Source organism: Anser cygnoides, chromosome 1 (genome assembly GCF_040182565.1).
Source record: "Anser cygnoides isolate HZ-2024a breed goose chromosome 1, Taihu_goose_T2T_genome, whole genome shotgun sequence".
Taxonomy (NCBI): Eukaryota; Metazoa; Chordata; class Aves; order Anseriformes; family Anatidae; genus Anser; species Anser cygnoides.
This window is the reverse complement of record NC_089873.1, coordinates 109,622,735-109,648,273: the sequence shown is the minus strand read 5'-3', so window position 1 is coordinate 109,648,273 and position 25,539 is coordinate 109,622,735.

The following is a 25,539-nucleotide window of genomic DNA, read 5'->3' as shown; positions in this document are numbered from 1 at the left end:
TAAAATATTCAGGGCATATAGCAAAAATACATTACTCTCTTACTGGAGTGTATTTTTTAATGACGGTTCTTTCCACAAATATGCTAAAAACAGGTATTTATACGAATGATTTACCACAATATATTAACAAAGAAGTAACTCTGCATTTTGATGACTAATTTGAATAGTCTTTAATGTAATATAAAAAAAATTGATCAAGCTGTGGAGAATGAAAATCAGATTCTCCAAAACTCATGTTTAATTTCTTCTTACTATTCCTTTAGCATTTCAGATTCGGTGGGATTAGTTTTACTTTAAAATAAAAAGGTTTACAAACTTCTGGCAAGTTTGAGGTAGTAGATTGAATGAAGTGATTTATTTGCCCTTTAAAAATAGCTTTTAAAATATATATCTATATAAAACTAGATGGTCATTGTCCTTGAGATGGAATAAAAAGCCATTTTTGTAAATTTTGCAGATAAGAGTGTTGGGTTGGTTGTAATTTTGTACCTTTATAGAGAGTTTTATCTGCATGAGAGACCAAAGAAGACATTTGTAGTAATTTTAAATGTGCTACAGCAATATTTCAAATTATTTTTTTTAGTTCTTTAACTCTGTATCCAAATGTGCTAGATGCTATTTTGAAATAAACTAATTGATGCTTTGAATATTAAATTAACCATTAGATTTTAAGGACTTGTTTATTTTTTTTATAATATTCCTGATCAACATATGGATTATTTAGCATAATAGATCATTATTTATGTTGAAGTAGGTATTTAAATTGTTTTTGCACAGAAAAGAATTAATTAGTTAATTTCACAATAATTTCTAGTTTGTTTGTATATGGAGTTAAAGATCTCAAAATGTTCCTTCTAAAATCCTGTGGCTATGCAAGCATGGAATGGTTGACAATTTACAATATGAAAAGTTCTAAGTTCCCATCAAGTGAAATTGTGCAGGAGGAAGAAATGGCAAATGAAAAAACTTGCTACTCTGTTGGCACAGTGCAAAATATAGGCTTAAATCTTCATGATGTAGACTCCCTGTGCCTCAAGCTATGCATTTCAAAGACAGTCTACAACAGGAAAATCAAAAAGACAGAATGAGTGTTGTTTCAACTTCATCTAAATACAACAATTATGATTTTCCTTGGAAAAATGATTTTATAACTGCTGTTGACCAGAATGGAAAAAGCATCTAAGAAGCATTTAAGCAATTTAATGCTATACAGTTGTAAAGTCATTGATAAATTGGTGGAAAAAAATAATAATTACACAACCCAAAAGTCTGTTTCAACTTTCAACTTTCACATAGAATTCTGATAAACCGTTTTAGTTTGTTTGTTTGTTTGTTTGTTTTTCTGTTTGCAGAAAAGTTAGCAATGGTTTGATGAAAGCTTAGACCTATCTGTAGAGATGTAGAGAGACGTGTCTTCTCTTTCACAAGCAGCTCAGCATATGTTAGCACAGCCATCCAATTTCACTCTGTCAAATGTAAATATACTCCAGTATTTTCTGAAAGAAACAAAACAAGTGAAGTAGGATAATGTCATAGTTCATTTCTCTTCATTACATCATCTCTTTTTGACTCCTGGATTGCTGACTAATTCTTCCTTTACTTCCTACAAGAGTAAATCCTAGAATCCTAGAACGGTTTGGGTTGGAAGCAACCTTTAAAACTCATCTAGTTCCAACCCTCACTTTCTTGGCCAAGGATGCCTTCCACTAGATCAGGTCCAATCGAACCTGACCTTGAACACTTCCAGGAAGGAGGCATCCAAAACCTCTCTGTGCTGCCTGTTACAGAATCTAAACACACTAATAGTAAAAAAATTCTTTCTTATTATCTAATCTAAATCTACTCTCTTCTACTTAAAACCATTATGCCTTGTCCTATCACTATACACTCCTAAAAAGTCCCTCCCCAACTTTCCTGTAGGCCCCCCTTTAAGTATTGGAAGGTGTCCACAGAGCCTTTTATTCTCTCGGCTAAACAACCAGTCTCTCGTAGCCTCTCTTCATAGGAGAGGTGTTTCAGCTCTTTGATAATTTTTGTGGCCCTGATGTAATATGCTCATGTCTCTCTTGTACTAAGGGCCCCAAAGCTGGATAGCTGGATGCAGTAATCCAGATGGAGTGTCATGAGAGCAGAGTAAAGGGAAAGAATCACCTCTGTCGACCTGCTGGCCATACTTCTTTTCATGCATCTCAAGATATGATTAGCTTTCTGGGCTGCAAGCACACATTAATGGCTCATGTTCAGTTTTTCATCCAACAGTACACCCAAGTTCTCCACATGGCTGCATTTAATCTATTTGTCACCAAATCTGTACTGATGTTTGGGATTGTTCCAACCAATGTTGAAGTTCATGAGGTTTGCATGAATTTAAGGTTTGTCAAGGTCCCTATGGATGGCTTCCCTTTCCTCTAGAGTGTCAGTTGCACTATTCAACTTGTGGTCATCCAGAAACTTGCTAAAGGTGCACTCAATCCCATTGTCCGTGTCACTAATTAAGATACTAAAAAGTACTGGTGTCAATACGGACCTGTTAAGGACACGACTTGTCACAGATCTCCACCTGGACATTGAGCCATTGACTGCAACTCTTTGGATACAGCCATCCAGCCAATTTCTTATCCACTGAATGGTCCATCCATCACATCCATGTCTTTCCACTTTAGAGACAAGGATGTTGTATGGGACTTTATCAAAGGCTTTGCACAAGATGAGGTAGATGCTGTCAGTTGCTCTTCCCTTGTCCATCAATGCTGTCACTCGTGTCCTAGAAGGCCACTAAGTTAGTCAGGCATGATTCACCTTTTGTGAAGCCATGTTCACTTTCTTCAATCTGTCTTCTATATGCCTTATGGTATCCAGGAGGATTGCCTCCATCATCTTACCAGGCACAGAGATGAAACTGACCAGCCTGTAGTTCCCTGGGTCCTCTTTTTTTACTCTTTTTTTGAATATGAGGATAATGTTTCCCCTTTTGCAGTCACTGTTTACTTCACCACTCTTGCTCTTCTAAAATTTTTGCCACATTCAGAGATGAATGTGTGTTTTCATAAAGTTATTTTGTTGGAGTGACATTTATAAAAGCTGCAAATGTAAATAATAATAATAATAATAATAATAATAATAATCCCCAATTTTGGAAACTTGAGAGCTGCCTTTGTGGATCAGGACTTTATTTTCTGTAACAAAAGACTGGTGTTGTAAGTAGAACATGTAGTATAAAAGCCATATACTAGGACCAAATTCATTGGAGTGGACAGAGGAAAAGTATGAAGTCGTATGAGTCATTCTCTGTAACAGTTATAGAAATAACTTATTTTTCTCATATTCTCATTTTTGTTTAGGCTTCACCTTAAAAGATTTAAAGGTACTGTAAAAGACAAAATATTAATAAAGACACAAAATAGTATTAGTAAAATAATATTTCCAGTTTCTCTGGTATTTAGGAGAGAAAATTTGTCACAAATAGTACAGTTTTCTTGCTTGTGCCTTGTTTCTGATAAGATAGACATTAAGTTCAGACAGGAGACGGACGAGCTGTGTAAATAACAGATAAAGGTAGAGCAAAACTAATAAGAAGAAATAAAATGTTCAAAAATATGGTCCACATAAAAGCACAAAGTTGTGTTGATTGTGAGATTTTTAAATAACCAGTACAGGCCAACTATTACTCTTTCCACAATATGTCAAAAATGCTTGACTGCGGGGAATCTGTAAACTGTTTAATTACCCCAGCATAACCCTGATAAAATAATTAGGAAAAGAAATCAGCTGTTATGCAATCATAAGAAATGTATCTATGGTATAACGTTTTCGTCCTTTTGGAGTTCAGATTCTCTCTTTGTGTAGTGTCAGAGAAAAAAAAAAATTCAGACTGAATTTTTTGTATTCTAAAACAAGTTTATATCCATTACTGTTATCTTTCTGGTTTTGAATAAAACATTGTCTGTGTATAGTCGTAAATGCCAGGCTTCAAGAATTGGTTGTTCTTGTGTTACTTTTCATTGCCGTGATACTGCAGGGCTTTTCATCTCTGAATCTATTTTAAGTACTAAAATAATATTGAAGCTTTGCTTATTTTTTTGTGAAAACTTCTTTACAAAAATAGGAGTGATTTGAAGGTGTAACAATTGAACACAAACCTGAGTATTTCTACAAAGAGTTTGTCTGACAGTTTGCCACTCAGTTAACCTAAGAGTTTAAGGTTATTGTATTCTTAGGGTGTATTTTTCTTTTTTTTTTTCCCCTTAACATACACCCCACTTGTGGTCTTTCACTACAAATGAAAACTCAAAATAGTATAAAAAAGTGGATAAATACTCATGTTAATATATGCAGAGTTCCTCAAGATAAGTACTTATTTCTGTCACTTCAAAGCAGTTAACTTTAAAAAGTTTTGAATTTACAGTAAAGGATTAAGAGACTTTTGTTTTAAATATGTTATTAGACAAATATAAAGAAAATATTCAATAATTTATTTATTTAAAATGATTTGGAATCAAACAAATTATGAATTAAGTTTAAATGCAGGAGGTATTGTCTGACCAAAAAAAAAAAAAAAAAATCAAAACTGAGGAAAAGAGTTATTTTTCAATTTTACTGTTTCATAAGTGAATACTTAGGCTTTCATTTCAGAATAACATTTGATCTTTGAAACTCCAGTATAAAAATAAGTATAAAAAATAGAATTAAATATACTAGAAACAAGACCTAGAAAAAACGCTTTCTGTGTCAAAATATTGTATTTTTGTGTACTGAAAATTTTATCTATCTTTTGTGAATTGGTCATTGAATCAACAAAAAAGGTTAGTACAGTACTAGTGCTGGTAAGCATTTGATAACATGATCATTTACTTTATTTACTTTTTTTTTTTTTTTTGACTGTCGGGATTTATATCTTAATGATTATATAGAAAAGTGTCTATCACCATGAACTATGCCAATGAAAAAATTCAACTTTCAGTTTTAAATCATAAAGAAATACTTCAGTATGATTATGGCATAATAAGAATGAAAAGGTGGTTTAAACCACCTACAAATCCCGAAATGATTTGTTTCAATTGTAACTTCCCATATGTGTTCTCAGAGAAGAACAAGCATGACACTTCTGAAAGAAAAAGTGTGTAGCCAAGTCTCGCAGCTTTAGCTGAATTGTGGTAATTTACTGAAACACAGTGATTTAGATTCTTTGATTATGTGTACAAAGCTCATCATTCAAGAGAGAGCTGTCCTGCTCTCTTTAAATGTTCATTGACCAAACAGACAAAGATTTAGGGCCAGTAAAGGGGCCTTGGGCCGAGGCATTGCTTTCTCCATGATATTCTTAAATCAGGAGGTCTGCTAAGTGCCTAAAGATGGGAGTTGTAACATCTTTCACAGTGAAAGGCCTAAATCTGTTGTAAAAGTGAGCTGGAAGTGTTAACTTCTTTTTAGAACTGAAGGACTTGTAAGAACGATCCTCTGAGAGCCCCACATCTGCTATCTTCCGTGTGGAGTCGCACATATTTTTTCAAGGGACAGAGCTCCTTAGGCCATGTAAAAACCTTCTAGGTAAGATGCATGCCAACAGTTTCTAACAAGTAGGTGTGTGGGCAAAAATTATTACTTTTTTGTAGTACCAACTTAATGTTAGTAGAAACACTGAAGAGGATGACTGAACTGCTCTGTTAGCAGTTGGATAGTCTTAAGTGAGATGTTCCTTGTGTGATTTGTTAAAGCTGTACCAGGGAAACGCATAGGACTTGTGTTGGACCAAGATAGCTGAGAAGTTGCTAGGGGGCCACAACACTAATGTTCAGCCTTTGACACCCCCCCCCAAACCTTCACCCCCCCCCCCCCCTCCCCCCACCTCTCCCTTACGGAGAAGACCCTAAGAGTAATGGAAAGTACATAAATTGCATTTAAGAGAGGTATCATAAGCATCCTCCCTCCCTAAATACATGCACTTTTCTCTTTGTTGGTGATTTAAAACAGGAACAACAGTTTTATAGAAAGTGTGAGTCCATCAGTATGTGTTTTGTGTACCATGCACGACTGTCATATACAGGGCTTTCTTGCAGACAAACACCTACACCTTTGATCTCTGGAATGAGATGGAGGTAAAGTTTTAAAGTGGGACATCTGTGATGATATGCTCTGACAGATGCATTAGAAATTTCAACAATAAAGATGTGGATCTGTTAGTGCTCCTCTAATCAATGACAGTTAAGCATGAGATTTTCCTGATCATGGTGAACTGAAAATCCAAAATTCATTATGAATTTTACATTGTAGAAGCTTTTTCTTTCTTTCTTTTTTCTTTTTTTTTTTTTTTTTTTAGATTGTGTTTTTAGAGCACTAAAGCATCTACATATCCTGCTAAAAGTTTAAATCAAAGTGTTCCTCAGGGTTTTTTTTGTTTTTGTTTTAATAAAGTGTTGATATTTGAAGTATTGATGAATAAATTATTTTAGTGGGCATTTAAACCTAGGCATTCTAGGAGAATTCTGTTATTTGGTTCTCTGTAAGAAAAAAAATTAACAAGATTTGTTTCTTTTTTTAAAAAAAAAAAACACATTTGGTTTCTGTGTTTCAAAATTTGCATTTTAGATTTTTATTAGGCGTTACTCAAGATATATATTTGTGCTGGGGCACCCAGCACGAGAACATGTTGATCTGTTAGAACGGGTCCAGAGAAGGGCCATGAAGATGATTAGAGGGCTGGAACACCTCCCCTACAAAGAGAGGCTGAGAGAGCTGGGGATGTTCAGCCTGGAGAAGAGACAGTTCCAGGGGGACCTCATTGTGGCTTTTCAGTACTTAAAGGGGACATAGGAAAGATGGAGAGTGACTCTTTGCTCAATCAAATAATAACAGGACAAGGGGGATGGTTTTAAACTAAAAGAGGGGAGACTTAGATTAGAGGTTAGGAGGAAATTCTTCACTAAGAGGGTGGTAAGGCACTGGAACAGATTGCCCAGAGAGGTTGTGGATGCCCCATCCCTGGAGGTGTTCAAGACCGGAGTAGATGAGGCCCTGGGCAACCTGATCCAGTGGGTGGCATCCCTGCCCATGGAAGGGGGAGTGGAACTATATGATCTTTAAGGTCTCTTACAACCCGAGACATTCTATGATTCTATGATATTTATAAAGCTATATAAGAGATTTGCCTGAAGTTTGTCCACTGTATAAGGACTGTATAAGGACGGTATATCCTAACTGGATTCATTACCTAAAAGTCATGTTTTTTAAGATCTGGAAAAAATATATATACAGAAGTTCCAGGGAAATCTGATCTTGGCAGCCATTTTCATGTTGTCTCATCTTGTCTCTTTGAGGGCACTCTGAAACTATAAATTAATGAAAGTTTTCAAATTTTCTCTAGGTAATATTTATACTCAGTGTGAAACTAGCTCTCTGTAGTTTATTATAGGAGTGAAGAAATGTTGTTTGAAGTACACAGGAACTTCTAGTTCTGTATTTTCTAGGGCCTACCTACAACATAAATGTAGAAAGCCTGGTTTATGTAGCATTGATTTTGCTGTAGGTAGGCTGTTAAAAAGTGACCTCAGTATAGAATTAATGTAAATGGCCTATTTTTAACTGAAAACTGTATAAACAACATAAGATTGAGGGGTACTACTGTGTAAATTTACAGGCCTTGATCAGCACCAACTTAGCTGTATATGTGCTGCTGACCAATATAGGTATGCTCTTTGGAAGGCATTTTTCCCTAGAATTTTCCTGAAGGTTGTATTTCTAATCTGGTGTCTAAATTAATGGTCATATCTGAGAGAACTTTCAGTTCATCAAAACATAAAACATTACTTTTCAAATTCAAATTCAAAGGCTATATATATGAACATGTTGCCCAGAGAAGTGGTGGCATCACTGTCCCTGGGGGTGTTCAAGGAAAGGTTGGGCCTGGTGCTTAGGGACATGGTTTAGCGGGTGACATTGGTAGTAGGGTGATGGTTGGACCAGATGATCTTGGAGGTCTTTTCCAACCTTAATGATTCTATGATTCTATGTATATAAGTCTGGTAAATGTTATACTCTAAAAAAAAAGCAATTATTTTTGTTTAGTATCACCCTCATTGCATATGTATTAGTAAGCTCTTATTGAGGTTTAGTGTGCAACTGATTGATTAATATAATCACTGTAGCTCTACCCTTAGCTGTACTTTAAGTAATAAATCCAGATTTAAATTTTTAACAGTACATTCATGTTTTAACAAATGGTTCAGGCACTTAATTAAAATACATTAAGGAAGCAACAGCAATGATTAAGTAATTATCAGTACATATTGTTAAAGTGTGCAGTTGTTTATCTTGACACCTTAGGCAGCATACTCTCCTGTGCTTAATCCCTCTGACAATTCCAGTAGTCCTCTGCAGGACCGCTGGTAGTTTCTCAACATTCATTTTGAACCAGCATTGACACAAAACAATGTTCCAGAGGCATCTTCACCAGTGCTAAGTAGAAGGTGACAGCAGTTTCCCCTAGATCTCCTGGTGTTGTAATGTAGCTCAGAATATTCTGTTCAGCCTGGCATCTACTATAATGTCCACATTTCTTCTTTCAGGGCTGATATTCATCCAGTCAGTTTCTAGGCACTGGGTTAGGCTGTCCCCAGGCGTAGCCTTTTGCACTTTTCACTGACAAACATTGTCATGCTTATGTTAATTCAGTCTTCAAATTTACCAAGGTCCCTGTCAACTGAAGCTCCGTTGTTTATTGTCAGTCATTCTCCATAATTTAGAGTCATTTCAGGGTGCCTTGTCATCATCCAGGTCACTGATGAAAATATTGAACATACTGAACAGGGTGGGCCCAAGAACCATCCCTTGGGCTACTTTGCTCATTGCTTTCTGCCAGCAAACATTAAATGCTTTGGTTATGACCACGAAGCCCAGCAATCCAGCCAAGTTTCAGTGCAACTGGCTGTCCATACCTCCTCATCTTCCAAAGGAGAGTGCTATGGGTGATGAAGCCTTACTGAATGCAAGGTATGCCACATGCACTACACTTGAATAGCCAGTAATCACTGCTGTTCCCCCACCCACAGAGGCAAACATATGTATTTATGGTCACTAATGTTAGGTCCTGCGGTAACTGTATCAGTGAACTAACCCAGGGTAAAATTCTGCAGAAAGTAGGTGTTTTATAGCCTAGACTGATTTACTTCTCTCTTTTGCATACATATCCCAGTTGGCTGTTGTTTTGACCTGTGGCTTCCTTGCACATGAGCTCAATATATCTTTTGCACTCATGCAAGAATACAGACTGTCTCTTGAATAAACATGTAATTAAAATTAATGATTATGCTATAAATTATTTTCGCCAACCAGAGTATTATAAGTAATACTATCTACCTATTTATCTAACTATAAAATTCATAATAAAAATGTCTGTAATGTATTGTTAGGCATTGCAATAGGCTGCCCAGGGAAGTGGTTGAGTCACCATCCCTGGAGGTCTTTAAAAGACATTTAGATGTAGAGCTTAGTGATATGGTTTAGAGGAGGACTTGTTAGTGTTAGGTGAGAGGTTGGACTAGATGATCTTGGAGGTCTCTTCCAACCTAGATGATTCTGTGATTCTGTATCTCTTAGACAAATCCCACTGGGCTGAGATCCCCATCCAAACCACAGCAGGAGTTATAGTTCCTTTCCTCAGGATCTTATTAAAAGAAAAGATCAAAGAAAGAGAAGCCACAGAACTGGAAGTGTATTATTTGGAAGGCAATATGAAAAAGCCTTATGCCACAGTTTTATGTCTGAGAGAAATGGAATATCCTTTGTCTTGGAATATATGTAGCTGCATAGTTGACATTTTGGCTTCTATTGACAATCATATACACATGCATAAAAGAAAAAAAAATGTGGAGGGAAAAGGTTTAATTCAGCTGAGCAGGTTTAATCAAAAAGCTTTAAAATAGTCAAGTGTACTGCTGAGTGTCAGGGCTTCTAGCCAAACCTGTAGAAAAGTTTGTGATATTTTCTTTCTGTCCCTAAAGCAAATGAGGTATTGAATGAATGACCCTGCTTGTTCACATTTTGTTAGCAATTTCTGATTTTGAAAACATAGCTATGACCAAAGAAAAATAATCTCAAAATCACAAGAAGCAGCATTTAAAAGCAGCGTATTTGTAAACATTGTCTCATTTACAGATTTTCTCAGTCTAGTGCATCATTTTTATTGGTTTGGACTGTTAAGCATTAAAATCAATTTGGATGAAAATGGAGGGAATGAAAAAACAACCAAACAAACAAGGAAATCAAAATACTTTTATGATTTCTGAAAGAACAAAGTTTAAAAGGAAACAGTATTTCACCACCTTCTCATATGCATCTCCCTTTTTAGGGATTTTTAATTGAGCTGCTCAAGTACTCAGCTTTATACATTTCATAATAGCCGTGATAAAGCTGTCCAATCTGAGGGCCAGTTAATATTGCATTATTTAAACAAAACAGAACAATTTGAGAGCAAAAGAACAGTTAACTCTCAAGTGTCCATCTGATTACTTACTGGGATATGGGAAACATGACTCAATTTTTTAAAAATTATTTTCAAAAATAATGCTAAATACTATTTCTGTAAGTATAGGTAAATGTAACTATAAATGTACATAAATGTACATTTATGCCTGCCTACCACAACATAAATGTAACTATACAGAAATAAATTCTTTCTCTTTTGAAATTTTATTTGGCACCTGAAAAATGTTTTTGGTCCAAAACTACCCTTTTTTTCAGGAAAAAAGTGTTAAGTTTTGTGAATGAAAAATTGCAGGGTTTTTACTAGAAAGTCTAATAAAAATTTTCTGCTTTCAAACAGCTGCTATATGTCTTTAGGTTCTTTTCCTTATTTTAGTCATTTTAACCACAAAAAGTCTTCTAAACTGTAAGACAATTTAACCTGTAAAATTTCAATCAACTAAAAATTGAATTGTCAATATAGATTCATTAGGTAAAGCAAATATAAATTGACTTGTGTATTTTTTTCCAGTTCTTTTGCTTATTGTGCCATTCTTTTTCTTGTTCTCTTGCAATAACAAACTTATTTTGTGTTCTAATCTAAACCTGTCATAAGTAATTTAGATAGAGTTTTATTTCATAAAGAATGAATCTTGTGATGTTAGATTTTTAATTTCAGATCCAGATGAGCTGTTGATGTATATAATCCACATTCTCTTAGGAAATACTTCCTCTGAGATAGACAGAACTTAATAAATTGCCAAGTTGCAGATGCCTATGGAGCCAGATGATCTCTTGATCTCCTAACATACCCTTTTTCAATTCATAGGATATTAGGGCCCAAAGCTACAGAATAGATTCTATGGAACAGAGCAGAAACTGAAGACTTATTTAAGTCTATGATGAGAGCATGAGAGCATACTTTTATTTCTCTTGAAGTGGGTGGGTGGAGTGGTTAAGAGGGGAATAAAATAAAATAAAAATGTAAAGCATGGAGTAGGTGCGTATGTTCTGAAGAATGCTGCAACCTGCAGAGGAGCCCATGCAGGATCAGTTTTTCTGGCAGGAACTGTGGCCCGTGGGAGACGCATGTTGGAGCAGTGTGTTTCTGAAGGGCTGTATGTTGTTGAATGGCCCCATGCTGGAGCAGTTCTTGAAGAACTGCAGCCCATAGAGACAGCTGTAGGAGCAGTTCATGAAGGACTGTATTCATGGGAGGGACCCCACACAGGAGCAAGGGAAAAGTGTGAGGAAGGTGTGGCAGAGAAGAACTGTAATGAACTGACTGTAATTTCTGCTCCCCACCCCACCTAAATTGCTTGGTGTGGGGGAAGAGGTAGAGGAGCCACGAATGAGGGAGTGAAGTTGAGTCTGGGAATAATTGAAGATGAGAGAATGGCAGTTTTAGTTTTTTTGTTGCTTTTGTTTGTTTGTTTTCCTTACCCTCTTATTCTGTTTTTAATTGCCAGTAAATCAAATTAACCTTTCCCCATGTTGAGTCTGTTTTGCCCATGACAATAGTTGGTATGTGATCTCCCTGTCCTTATCTCAGTCCATGAACTTTTTGCGTATTGTTTTCTGCCACCATCCTGCTTACAAGGGAGAGTGAGAGACTGGTTTGGTGGGCACCAGAGTGAGAAACAGAGTTGTGTTTTTGCTATAGAAGGTGCAACCAGTGCACCAGGCAGCCAGCTGAGGTTAACCCTCTAATACCTCTAATAATCGTAGATATATTTGTCTTCCATCTGTGCAATCCACATGCTTACATATTATATAGATCAGGAGCAATTGTAAATTCATTACCTTTTTTCTCCTCGATATTATTTATACATTTTTTCACAAATCCCCCTCCCCCCCCCCCCCCAAAGGAGTGAGTGGAGTTAATTACTCATTGAGCATTTTATCATTAAACTTAGTATCCAAATAGAAATTGAAGAGGAAGCTGGAACATCAACTGCTTACAGACTGATCTAAATGACCTAGTATAAAATATCCCACAGAACATAATATACGTTTTAGTTTCAAGAAGAAAACAGTAGACATACTGGAACATCTGAGTATAATAATAAAAAAAATACTATTATTTTCAGTAATGTAAACTTAAATCCTACTTATATGAACACCTGTTCTAGCTGTTGTTTTCAGTTTAATGAGTTTAGGGAGGCCAGTATCTCTGAACTGAGAGTAGCTCTATCATTTTGACATTTAATTTTGTTTGTCTTTTATAAATGTCTTATAAAAAGAGAGAATAATTTAGCATCTGTTATCAACTAACATCTGTCTCAGTTATCCATTGCTAAATATATACACAATACATTAAAATTCAGTTGATTTTTTGACCTTAAATCACAAATTGATTTAATTATCGATGCAAAGTTCTTAGCATAGCAATTGCTCATTGAAGATTTAATGAGTTCTCATATTTAGACTGGATTTGCCAAGAGATCTTTCTTTTTCTTCTGTAAATATGAAAGAAAATCTAATAGCTTGTCCTTTACCTTCCTTATGCTGATTTAAAACACATGCTTTTTTCTTCCCAATGTTTCTCTATAGCCATTCCAGTAAAAGAAAAATGCAAATAGTGATATTGAAATATTATTGAAAACAAAACAAACAAAAAAACAACCATAAAATATGTGTGTGTGTGGGGGGGGGGGTCAGGTGGTCATATTAAGAAATTATGAGAAAATCTAAGGATAACTCAGAAAACTGAGTATAAATGCTATCCTAGTGCAACAGAAAAGTACATAGAGTTGCTCAAGTACATTCTGTCTATAACTTTATGATTAAATATCTAATCACATGCAGAATTCATGAGGACAACAGTTGCATTGTAAATTGTCAAAGCTAGAGTCAGTGAAGTTGGTGGGAATAAAATTATACTCCTTATGCTTAGTTGATCCAACACAAAGATACTCATAAATTTTTATTTTCCCAGTTTGGGAGAACGTTGGGTAGAAATACACTGTCGTCAGTTATCATAGAACCATGGAATGGCTTGGGTTGGAAGAGACCCTAAAGATCATCTAATTCTAACCCCATGTCATAGGCAGGGATGCCACCCACTAGATCAGGTTGGTCAGGGCCCCATCTAGCCTGGCCTTAAACACCTTCAGGAATGGGGCATCCACAACTTCTCTTGGCAACCTGTTCCAGTGCCTCACCACCCTTGCAGTGAAGAATTTCATCCTAATGTCTAGTCTAAATCTATCCTTTTTTAGTTTAAGATCCCCTTGTCCTATCATTATCTTCCTGAGTAAAGAGTCCTCCATCTTTCTTATAAGACCCTTTTAAGTACTGAAAGGCCTCAGTGAGGTTCACCCCAGATATGATAGAACATATAAATAAGTGTTTGGATTCACAGCAACCTGAACCATCCAACTTCTTGTCATGAATACTTAGGGAAAAAGAACTCAGAGAAAAACAATTTGTTTTACATTAATCCAATGTTTTTCATATTAGTATATGTTGATTATATGTATTATATAACAAGAACATATAAGAATTAATTGATAAAAAATATATGTTCTTAAATGGATTAAAAACAAATTAGCATGTTGGAGAATATTCATTTATTACTCCAATGAAAACTATGTGAAAAAATTCCAAATAAGTACATAGTCAAGTGATATTTTGGAGTTTTTTAATATAAATTATGAATTTTTTAAACATTTAATTTTTATTTTTTAATTCATTTATTTTAAATTATCATTCAATGAATATATTTTATGTTTGTTACATATTTAATAAATTAACTTTTCCATATGTAATCGTTCAATCAACAAATGTTCTTGCTTAGGAAAATTATTTACTTTCCTGGTAATTTTTTTAAGAGAGATATTCAAACTGTGTAATACAATATGCTAGTTGCAGATAGATCTGTTATTTTTAATGAAATATTTGTTATTCAAATATATTTTTTAAAAAGTTTATGCAATTGTTTTTATGTTGGTAGGTACTTGGCACAGGTTTTGATGGGCTGACATTTGCATAATGCATTTACTGAATTATAGTACTATATCTGTATTTCAACACTCCTGACATTCTTTGGTGCTTCTGAACATATAAGTAAAGGTATGCATTCAATATTGTGATCTGAGAATTGTGGCCAATTGATAAGCCAATTACCTCTCTTCAGAGTTTACCTTAGAAATTTATCTTTTCCATCCTTTCCCATCCTTCCTTCCTTCCTTCCTGTATCACATTAATGCCTTTTGAGCAAATTTGCCAACAACACCAAACTTGGAGAAGTTGTGGACTTGGATGAGGGTGGAAAGGCCTTGCAGAGAGACCTGCACAGATTGGAGAGCTGGGCGATCACCAGCCGCATGAAGTTTAACAAGAGCAAGTGCCAGGTCCTGCACCTGGGATGGGGCTACCTGGCTATACGTACAGACTGGGCGATGAGATGCTGGAGAGCAGCCTCACAAAGAGGGATCTGGGGGTTGTGGTTGACAGCAAGGTGAATATAAGCCACGAGTGTGCCCTGGCAGCCAGGAGGGCCAACCGTATCCTGGGATGCATCAAGCACGGCATTGCTAGTCGGTCGAGGGAAGTGATTGTCCTGCTCTACTCTGCGCTGGTGTGGCCTCACCTCGAGTACTGTGTGCAGTTCTGGGCACCACAGTACATAAAGGACATTAAACTGTTGGAGAGTGTCCAGAGGAGGACGACAAAGATGGTGAAGGGCCTAGAGGGTAAGACATTTGAGGAGCGGCTGAGGTCACTGGGCCTGTTCAACCTGGAGAAGAGGAGGCTGAGGGGGGACCTTATTGCAGTCTACAACTTCCTCGCGAGAGGGAGTGGAGAGGCAGGTGACCTATTCTCCGTTATCACCAGTGATAGGGCCCACGGGAATGGTGTTAAGCTGAGGCAGGGGAAGTTTAGGCTGGACATCAGGAAGAGGTTCTTCACCGAGGGGGTGGTCGCACACTGGAACAGGTTCCCCAGTGAAGTAGTCACTGCACCAAGCCTGTCTGAATTTAAGAAGCGATTGGACTGTGCACTTAGTCACATGGTCTAAAATTTTGGGTAGACCTGTGCGGTGCCAGGAGTTGGACTTGATGATCCTTATGGGTCCCTTCCAACTCGGGATATTCTATGATTCTTTGAGTCTAGTTACTTTATGCTTTAAATAAGTAATGATTACATGCAGGTGTATTACTCCAGAATTATTACACCTAGTTAAGAATAAAGTATATGTTCATCAGAGTGCCTTGCTTCAAAAGTCACTAAAGGTCATTGTCTAGTCCCATGTTTACTGTTGCATGGTCTTAAAATGTTTGGTCATTGCATATTCAGAAAGAAAATCACGCAAATTACAGTCACAGGGAATGTGTACTATTTGCTTGCCAACGTCAGGAATGTTACAGAGAAGCTGAAATCTAATTACTGTAGATTCTGTATACATGCAATGCTTTATATATTTAAATGTTTGTGATACATTTAAAAACTGGTAGCGTTCAGTCCTTTGTGCCAGAATGCTTGATTTTCTGAATTCATCTGTTTGTCATAGCCAATGTGTTTGCCCCCAGCTTATGTAATACTTACCTATGTTTTTGTTTTGTCTCTAGTTTACCAGGCACCTAAAATACAACAATATGTATTTTTTCCCTATATGAAATTAATTGCAATGCCTACATAGTTCTTGTCAAATCCCAGTTTCTTGAGCAGATACAAAGAAAATGCATCTGACAGAGTAGTGGACATGATAAGCTAACTGAAGTGGTACTTTCACTTCAGTTACTCCTTTGATTTGGAGCAATTTTATCCTCATAAAGCAATATATCAGATGATTATTTAAAAAGTATACAGCAATTTAGTGCTTTTGTTTAGATAGGAAAGATATCTTTTTTTTTTTTTCATTATAAACCATCAAGAGGAGTTAAGGTCTTTTCACTGCTTCTGGATAAGCTCTCATGTTGGACTCTCACAGCATTTCCCCTGATTGTGGTGGAAGTGCTCAGGGACAGAACTGCCTTTTCCCCCGTAGCTCGCTCAGCCAGCCATCTACAGAAGATGTTGTATAGGAGGGTGGGCACAGTGACAGCTGTTCTTTCCCAGAATTCCTAAGTCTGTTTCCCTAGAAACAACAACAAAAATAACTAGAAATGGTCTTTGTTATGAGAGAAGACAAGCTCTTCTGATTAGGCCATTTAATGGATCTGGGATATGTTGTTTCTTGGAAATAGTGATGATTCTTTTGTTCATGCAGGATGGAGGTCACCAGTGTGCACTGACCATGCTAACACTTTTACATCTCTTAATCTGTCAACACAGATCTTGAATGGAAATTGAATACTAAGCAGTAAAGAGTTTCTTACAAAATAGATAAGCACTTGTAAACAACATAGGCCTTTCTTTTTTGTTCAAATAGCAAATATTAAACACTCAATTATTTTCCTCTTAGGGGCATGCTTTGAGAAATCTAAGTTAGTCTTTTATTTGATTAATTGGCTGCCTTCCCCAGCAGGAAGCTAAGCACCACACAGACACTTGCTAACTTTCCTCAGGTTTGATGGGGGAGAGAATTGGAAAGGTAAAAGTGTGAGAACTCATGGGTCATATTTTCTTTATGTCAATAAAGGCTAGTTTACTGGATCTGGCTGGGATGGAGTTAACTTTCCCTGCAGCAGCCCATGTAGTGCCATGCTCTGCACTTGTAGCTAGTGCTACAAGTGCCCTGATATTGCACCAATGTTTTGTCTATTGCTGAACAATGCTGGCACAGCATCCAGACTCTCTCCAACCCCCCCAAAGCCAGTAGGCTGGGGGTGGGCAAGAGGTGGGGAGGGGACATCACCAGGGATATTCCATACCATGTGATGTCACATTCAACAATAAAAGGTGGGAAAGGGGAAGGAGAGGGGGGGGCTCTTGTTATGAAAACACTGTCCTCCCAAACACCTGCTATGAGTATTGAGACCCTGCTTCACAGGACATGGCCTAACATTGATTGTTGATGGGATATAGAGGTTTTTTTTTTTAATTCTCTCTGTGCTTCTATGCAGCCTTTGTTTATTTTCTCCCTCTTCCTTTTCCCTTTAATTAAATTATCCTTATCTCAAGCTGTGAGCCTTTTTTTTTTCTTTCTTTTTCTTTCTTTCTTTCTTTCTTTCTTTCTTTCTTTCTTTCTTTCTTTCTTTCTTTCTTTCTTTCTTTCTTTCTTTCTTTCTTTCTTTCTTTCTTTCTTTCTTTCTTTCTTTCTTTCTTTCTTTCTTTCTTTCTTTCTTTCTTTCTTTCTTTCTTTCTTTCTTTCTTTCTTTCTTTCTTTTTCTTTCTTTTCTTTCTTTCTTTCTTTCTTTTTCTTTTTTTCCCCCCAACATATTTTCTTCTTCTATCCCACTTCTTTTCAGGAGGAGAAGTGAGAGAGTGGTTGTGGTGGAGTTAGGCTGCCCATCAAGGTAAAACCAACACAACTAGGTAAAGCAAAAGCTGTGTGTGCAAGGAAAGCAAAACAAGGAATTTATTCATTTCTTCACATCAGCAGGCAGGTGCTCAGCCACTTCCAGGCAAGCAGGGCTCAACATGCATAACAGTTTCTTGTGAAAACAAACACAATCTCCCTGAATGTCTCTCCCTTCATCCTTTATCTCAGCTTTTATTGCTGAGCATGACACCATATGGTATGGGATATACCCTTGGTCAGTCTTGGTCACCTGTCCTGGCTGTGTCCCCTCTTAGCCTCTTGTGCACCCTCAGCCTCCTCACTGGCAGGGCAGCGTGAGAAGCAGAGGAGTCCTTGGTTCTGTGTAGGCACTGCTTTGCAACAACTAAAGCCACTGATGTGTTATCACCACTATTTTCATTAAGAATCCAATACACACCATCTCTGAAGAAAATTAACTATATTCCAGCCGAAACTATGACAATGCAGAAATTGCTGACTATTGCAGTTACATGTCCATTTTAATGTGGATAAGCCCAAAATTCAGTTGAATAGAGCTGAAGATGACTTCTTTCATTGCTATTATTTTGGCCCAGCAATCCAAAACTTCAGACCTTTGTGCTGAACTTGATTCATTCCCAATACTTCTTTATTTACACTGATTTCATGCTAGATTCCTGATACTCCTAATGGAAAACTAGGCTGGATTTTGTGAAAGTTGAGTTGCTATGACAACTAGTCACATTCAAATGACTATGAACAGAACTAAAATGTATGTAATCCAGTTCTTAACTGAAAACGTTAGATGATCAATGGACTGGAGCATCTGTCCTATGACGTGAGGCTGAGAGAGTTGGGTCTGTTCAGCCTGGAGAAGAGGAGGGTCAGGGGTATCTTATCAATGCCTATATTGATAGACAGTATCCCCTGAAGGGAGTGTGCAAAGAGGTTGGAGCCAAACTCTTTCCAGTGGTGCCCAGTGTCAGGACAAGTGGCAATGGGCACAAACTGGCACACAAGAGGTCCCATCTGGAAAAAAAAGAAAAGAAAAAAAAGTTTGTTGAGGTGCTTTTAGAGTGGTGGCTGAATTTGGAATGCTGAGGTTTCTGATGAAGTACAGAAATACATTCTTCAGGTAACAGATGTGACATTACCAGATGAAGAGCTAGAAAAGATCTCATATAGTAAACAAAGGCTTATTGTAAAATATTTTTCAAGTCTGTTCTTATGTTTGGATTACTGAGATGGTAATAAAAATATAATAAATAGGTGTTTAGATAGATTCTAATGTCTCTGAAATATTATAATTCTCTTGCAATTTTAAATATTAATACTCTTGAATATATTTCTCTCAACAAATTTTAAATCCTCCCTTACTTTTATATGCGATAACTTTAACTTGGAAAATGAGTACATTCAAATTCATAAGTAACGTTGACTTTATGCATTTTAACTGCAGTAATGCAAGTCATTAATAATTGTCTTCTGCATGAATAAGATACCAAATTATTATACTTGCATAACTTCAAACTTTGGTTGTAAGACATTTGTAAATAATTTTCAAAGAAACTTCAAACCAATATAATATTAATCTGACATATTAATACAAATTAATATTTCATCTCTTTAAAATATTTCTATGCTTAATCAATCTTGGTGGCAAAGTAATGTAGAAAGATTTAGTACTTCTAGTATGTAGTTTTTCTATAGCTTCCTGTTTAGAACTATTTTGTTTTTATTGTTAAGGAATATTATCACCTTGTTTGTGTTAGTGTCTGATATTTATCACAAGCAAGTATCAGACATAAAATAATTTTTGCTGTGTTCCATGAAATTAAAACTCAGCTAACCTGAGTTTAATGCATTCAGAAATACTCTTTTCTTTCTCTCCAGGGAAGAAGACACTGAAGTTGCCAAAATCATTTGCTCATTTTTAGACTTACTGAGCTTTTGCTGAAAAGTAAAAACAAATTGCTTGAGCAGTTTTGCATTTCAGTATATGCCGTGCCTTTAAAAATCTACAGCACTCACAGTAGGAGACTGAAGAAAACCCAACTTGGGCTTTAGTTCTGTGATTAACACACTAGTGGTGGCTTGTGCCTCACTGAATAAACCCCTACAAATGGAAGAAGGCTCAGTTGGGATGGGCAAGGGTGAAGTGCCTGTGAAGCCCAGGAAAGCAGGTGTGACTGACTACAAAGAAGCTGTCTCAACACAAAGGGGAACAGAGGGTGGTCTTTGCTTTAGACAAACTGACAGCAGCAGTTGTATGCATCACTTGGTGCTGTGTTTGTCCCTGAGTTTTTTAAGCGTGTGATTGTCTCCCAGTTAGCCAGACCAGGATAGGGGCAGTGAACACATGGCTCAGCTCAACATGGAGTATAAAAACTGAACTCACAAAAGAAATTCAAAGAAAGCAATGGGCTTCAGCTGGCTTCAACCTACATCTTCCTTCCTTGTGACTGGAGACAACCAGCATCATGATGGTAAGCATGTATAGACAGGTAATGGGAACCACATTTGTATTGTGATCCGACAACATATTGAAACGACAATATTATGCTTGTACAGTGATTTCAGTACATTACTTTGTTACTTTTCTAAATCAAAATGTCTGTAACATCAATTATCTTCCAATAAGTAAATTTTATATTAAACATTATTTCCTCCACTTGTGGAATATCTAATAGAACCTGGTAAGGGAGTATTGGATTCTGACATCTTCACAACTTCCACTTTAACTTCCACTTCGGTAACTCACTTTTCTCTGCAAAAGGACAAGAACATCCCTTTTCCCTCTACTTCATTGAGCAAACAGGACCGTGTCCTTAAAATCATCCCATATATCTTAAAATGTAGCATCTTTAGATCTAAGCCATAACATGCTATGGCAAAGTCCGTCACTGCCTCTGATAGCCAGTCGTGTAGCTAGCAGAAAGATTTCTGTGTTGCAGCGGTAAAAATGTATGGTTCAAATCTTTCTCATGTTGTGGGAAGTGTTGTGCTGCATGTAAGTTACATTTTCCTTAATGAAATGATTGCGGAGTTAATATGGAAACCTTCATTCAGTGGAAAGGATGAGAATCGAATCACAAACTGAAGCACTGAAAATTAGAAAATGGCAGGTTTTCATTGACTGAACAGCTCTATCATTGCGTATGTCCATGATTGTCTACATGATAATGTTGAATTATATGGAAAAATTAGTGACTACAGTACCTGATTCTTCATTGTATAGCAAGGGTTGTAAAGGAAGAGCCAAGTTAGATAAAAACTGTGAATAAGCATTTCTTAATTTTCACATGTATTTCTTTACAGATTAACAGAGGCATTTTTATGTACTCAGTCTGTAGATAAATATATTTATGTAATGATTATATTAGATTAATTTTGTTGAGTACTTAAGTATTGAACATATCAAAAATGTATATCTGTTAAACTTTAATTATACACATTTTTTAGCAGCAAGATAACAATGCTTGGCATTTTTCTTTACAAAATTAATTAGAAGAAAAGAAATAAAACTAGTGGAATTAATGCTAAACAGTAAATAGATGAACTACTTCATAAAAAAAAATAATTATTTTTTTTTCCCAGGGAAACATATATTTAAAATTAAATTATAAAGGAATATGAAACATACTCTAAATATGAATATGAAACCACTCTAAAAAAAGAAATTAAATAAAACTCTTGCTTTCAGAGTAATGAAAAATACTGAGTTCCACAGCATTTCACTAATTTATCTTCAAATGAAAATGCCCCTTACAGTAATATTTATTTGTTTATTTATTTATTTATTTATTTATTTATTTCATGGGTTTAATGTTCAACTTTTTTTTCCCTTTTTTATATATATCTACTTTTTTTTTTTGTTTGTTTGTTTTGATCAAAACAATCGTGGAGCTGTGTACATATTGGTAACTGGAAGTCATGCCTCTTTTTTAAGAAGTTGAGTTCCTATATGTGGACAAGACCTTCATTTTTCTCTGTTTATAAGCTCCTTTCTACACTGAAATAGGTGGATTTCCATTTCTGAACTATAATAGCCATTTCAGTTTTCAAACCATGGCAATCTTCATCATAAAAACTACAAGCAATATCCTCAGGTATACAAAGTGGAATGTTTTACATTTTATTGATAAAACTTTTATAAGAGTATTTATACTGAGACTTTTTACAAGGCTTTCATTATAATTCCTCAATTTGATAACTACAGTTTTAGGTCAAAACAGTTTGTAACATTGAATATGTAAACTGCCACCCTGAATCAAAGTAAAATTTTATTCAGTTCAATGTTGTTTCTCTAGTTCCATCTTCTCTATATAATACCAGATATACTGGATATTTCAGAGGAAAGATTAGTAACCATCTAGCAGGTGCTTGTAGGTTGAATTAGAGAAAAGAAGAGATTTTGAACGATTTTGGTTAAGTATGAAATTACTTAGAGATATCTTAAAAGTTCATTGTAGTCTTCACACAAGCCCTCCATGCAGAATAAAATTTTAACAATTAAATTAAAATTAAAATTAAACAATTAAATTTAGGCCGCACCTTGAGTACTGTGTTCAGTTTTGGGCCCCTCGCTACAGGAAGGACATGGACGTGCTCGAGCGAGTCCAGAGAAGGGCGACCAAGCTGGTGAGGGGTCTGGAGAACAAGTCTTACGAGGAGCGGCTGAGGGAGCTGGGATTGTTCAGCCTGGAGAAGAGGAGGCTCAGGGGCAACCTTATCGCTCTCTACAGTTACCTTAAAGGAGGCTGTAAAGAGGTGGGGGTTGGTCTGTTCTCCTACGTGCCTGGTGACAGGACGAGGGGGAATGGGCTAAAGTTGCGACAGGGGAGTTTTAGGTTGGATGTTAGGAAGTACTTCTTTACCGAAAGGGTTATTAAGCATTGGAACGGGCTGCCCAGGGAGGTGGTGGAGTCACCATCCCTGGAGGTCTTTAAAAGACGTTTAGATGTAGAGCTTAGCGATATGGTTTAGTGGAGTACTTAGTGTTAGGTCGGAGGTTGGACTCAATGATCTTGAGGTCTCTTCCAACCTAGAAATCTGTGATACTGTGAATTTTGCTAGATGTAGATAGGTCGTGGCAGCTAAAACTAGGAATAAAGTACCACTCTATTCAAAGCACATAGTTCAGAACTGGGGATAAAAATACTATTTTTCTACAATTATTACATAATGAAATCTGAGACTATTATAGCACATATGCAATTTTTGGATAATTCCTGGAAAATGAAACTTTAATTTATTTTCACTGCACAGAGAGTCATATCAAAAGACGGTTTATCTCAGCAGCCCCATTCAGTGGCTAATAGCAACACCACTGAGATATAGTATGCTTTGGAGGGAATTTCATAATTTATTCTCCCAGACAGCCTCAGTTTTAGAGACAAAACTTGTTTGAAGTAAAAACTGACTGTCTCAAAATTCAGTATATCTGACTGTCTCAAAATTCAGTATATCTGACTGTCTCAAAATTCAGTATATATATATGGATACTAGCACATAAGGTACTTTTTATCTTCCATTACCTGGAACTTCATTGGCATTCTACCTTTATTTTCACTCCTGTTTGTAAAAACTGTAATTGCATTCATTGTTGCAGCACACACTCAGCCTACAAACTCAGGTGTTTTTTTTGTGTTTTTTTTTTGTGTTTTTTTTTTTTAGACATCAGAATCAATTTCAATTTCAATCTATCAATTAGTGACATAATACAAAATATAAAACCTAACATTCTTGAATTTCAGGAAGATGATATACCTTTATGTATTGTATTTCCAGTTAATAACTAAGGAAAAATGATTGGGCATGATTTAAGTTTATTTAAATTTATACATTTTGATACATGATTTCCTTCCTACTTGATTGCATAGCTGCATTTCTCTCAACAAATTTGGATTTTAGGTTATCCAAAAGACTGTTAGCCAACTGTGTTTAGAATTTCTTGACATGTGCTCTGTATTTGTTCTTTTTATGTTCAACATTTCTATCATCTGTTCTGTTTCAAATTTCTTACTGATTTTAAACTTCACTGTTAAAGATTTGTATACATCTTTAATTCTGTCTCAATCAACCTGCAGTTTTAAGTGGTATGCAGATTAAACTCATGCTTATTACTGTTCTACCAGTTAGATTAAAAGTTACCTTGTATGTTCAGAATTTTTTATTCTTGCTCTTTTAATATGTTGTTTTACTCCTTATGATTGGGACCAAACAGTAGGACTAAACAGTTTGCAGCCAGAATTTTCGCTAGTGGTTTCCTTGGTATCAGGACGCAACTTTAAATGGGAGAGTAAAAGGGAGAAAATAACCACAAACATACTATCTCTTCGGGAAAAAATGCTGCTTGCATTGTTTGAATCAATTGCTTGATTCTAGAAATAATAAAATACTTGTGTTAGTTTTGAAATATAAAATGTTACAGAACACCTCTCCAAAAGTGTGCAATAATAATACTGGCAGTCTGAACTTGACAAGTCTGTTGTCTAGCAATATGTTAGATGTCTAGCATACTCAACTCCTTAGCAGTGTGAACATCAGGCCACAAGCATTCTAAATTTAAAACAAACAAACAAAAAAACAAACAAACAAACCACTGTACCTGAGGAAGTCATGGGGATTTGTCAGAGATTAGTTATTTCCTAACTGTATTTTATTGGCTATATGTCATATATTATATCATGAGATTTCTATCAGATTTGTAAGAAAGGTGCAATTAATACAGTGTTTGAAATGCTCTTCATTATGATTATTATTACTTTTTTAACATACTTAGCTATAACTTTTCTACCCCAGTTTAAGAGCTTTATGGCTTCCTATCATCTAATACACAGCTAAATCTTTCTGCAACTGCTGTTGGGAATTACAGCTTTCAGAAAACATGAGCACCGGAAAACATAGCACAAGCTACCACGAGTCACAGGAGAAAAAGTTTCTGATGGACTGGAGTGTGGAGTACTTAATACAACCATTTAATACAACCACTTTCTCATAGATTTTTAATGACATCAAATGGCTGAAAGTCATATAGTTGTCAGTCTAGGTAAAATACTTTCATATGACGTTCATGTTGAAAGCCATCACTGTTTTCCTTTCTCTTGATTTGTAGGGATAGTGTGAATCCTTCTGTGCTGCAACATTTTAAGTTTCTGGAAACCAAGAAATGGCTACCTATTTAATAAAACCACATGACATAAACATTTTTCAAAGACAAAACACACACATATTCTATAAACTGATATTCAGTAGTTATTGTTACTGTTAGTTCCATATGTCATATTAGGTGCTTTTGAAGATCCTTCACAAGGAAAGAATGTTGTATAGCTCATGTAAGTGAATTTCATGTTTAAAAATAACTCTGAAAGTTAGGAAGTTACATCATGGACAGAAATGACTATGATTTTCCATGCTTACTGATTGATTTTTCTTTTTGCTTACTTAGAAGGATCACCTTGTGAGGGTAAAGAATTGACAACAACTAGATTTAAACATTCTGGTAGCTAACGTGGCATCAATCATTTTGTACTAGATAAAGTATGATCAGAGTTGCAATCATCACAATGACATTGGAATTTTAAAGGAAAACTATCTACTCCAGATAAAAGCCTTTAACATCAGTATGTTTCATTCTTTCATAATGTCTGTCTTAGAATAGCCTTAGAAATGCCAGCTGGGATTATGATTTTTTT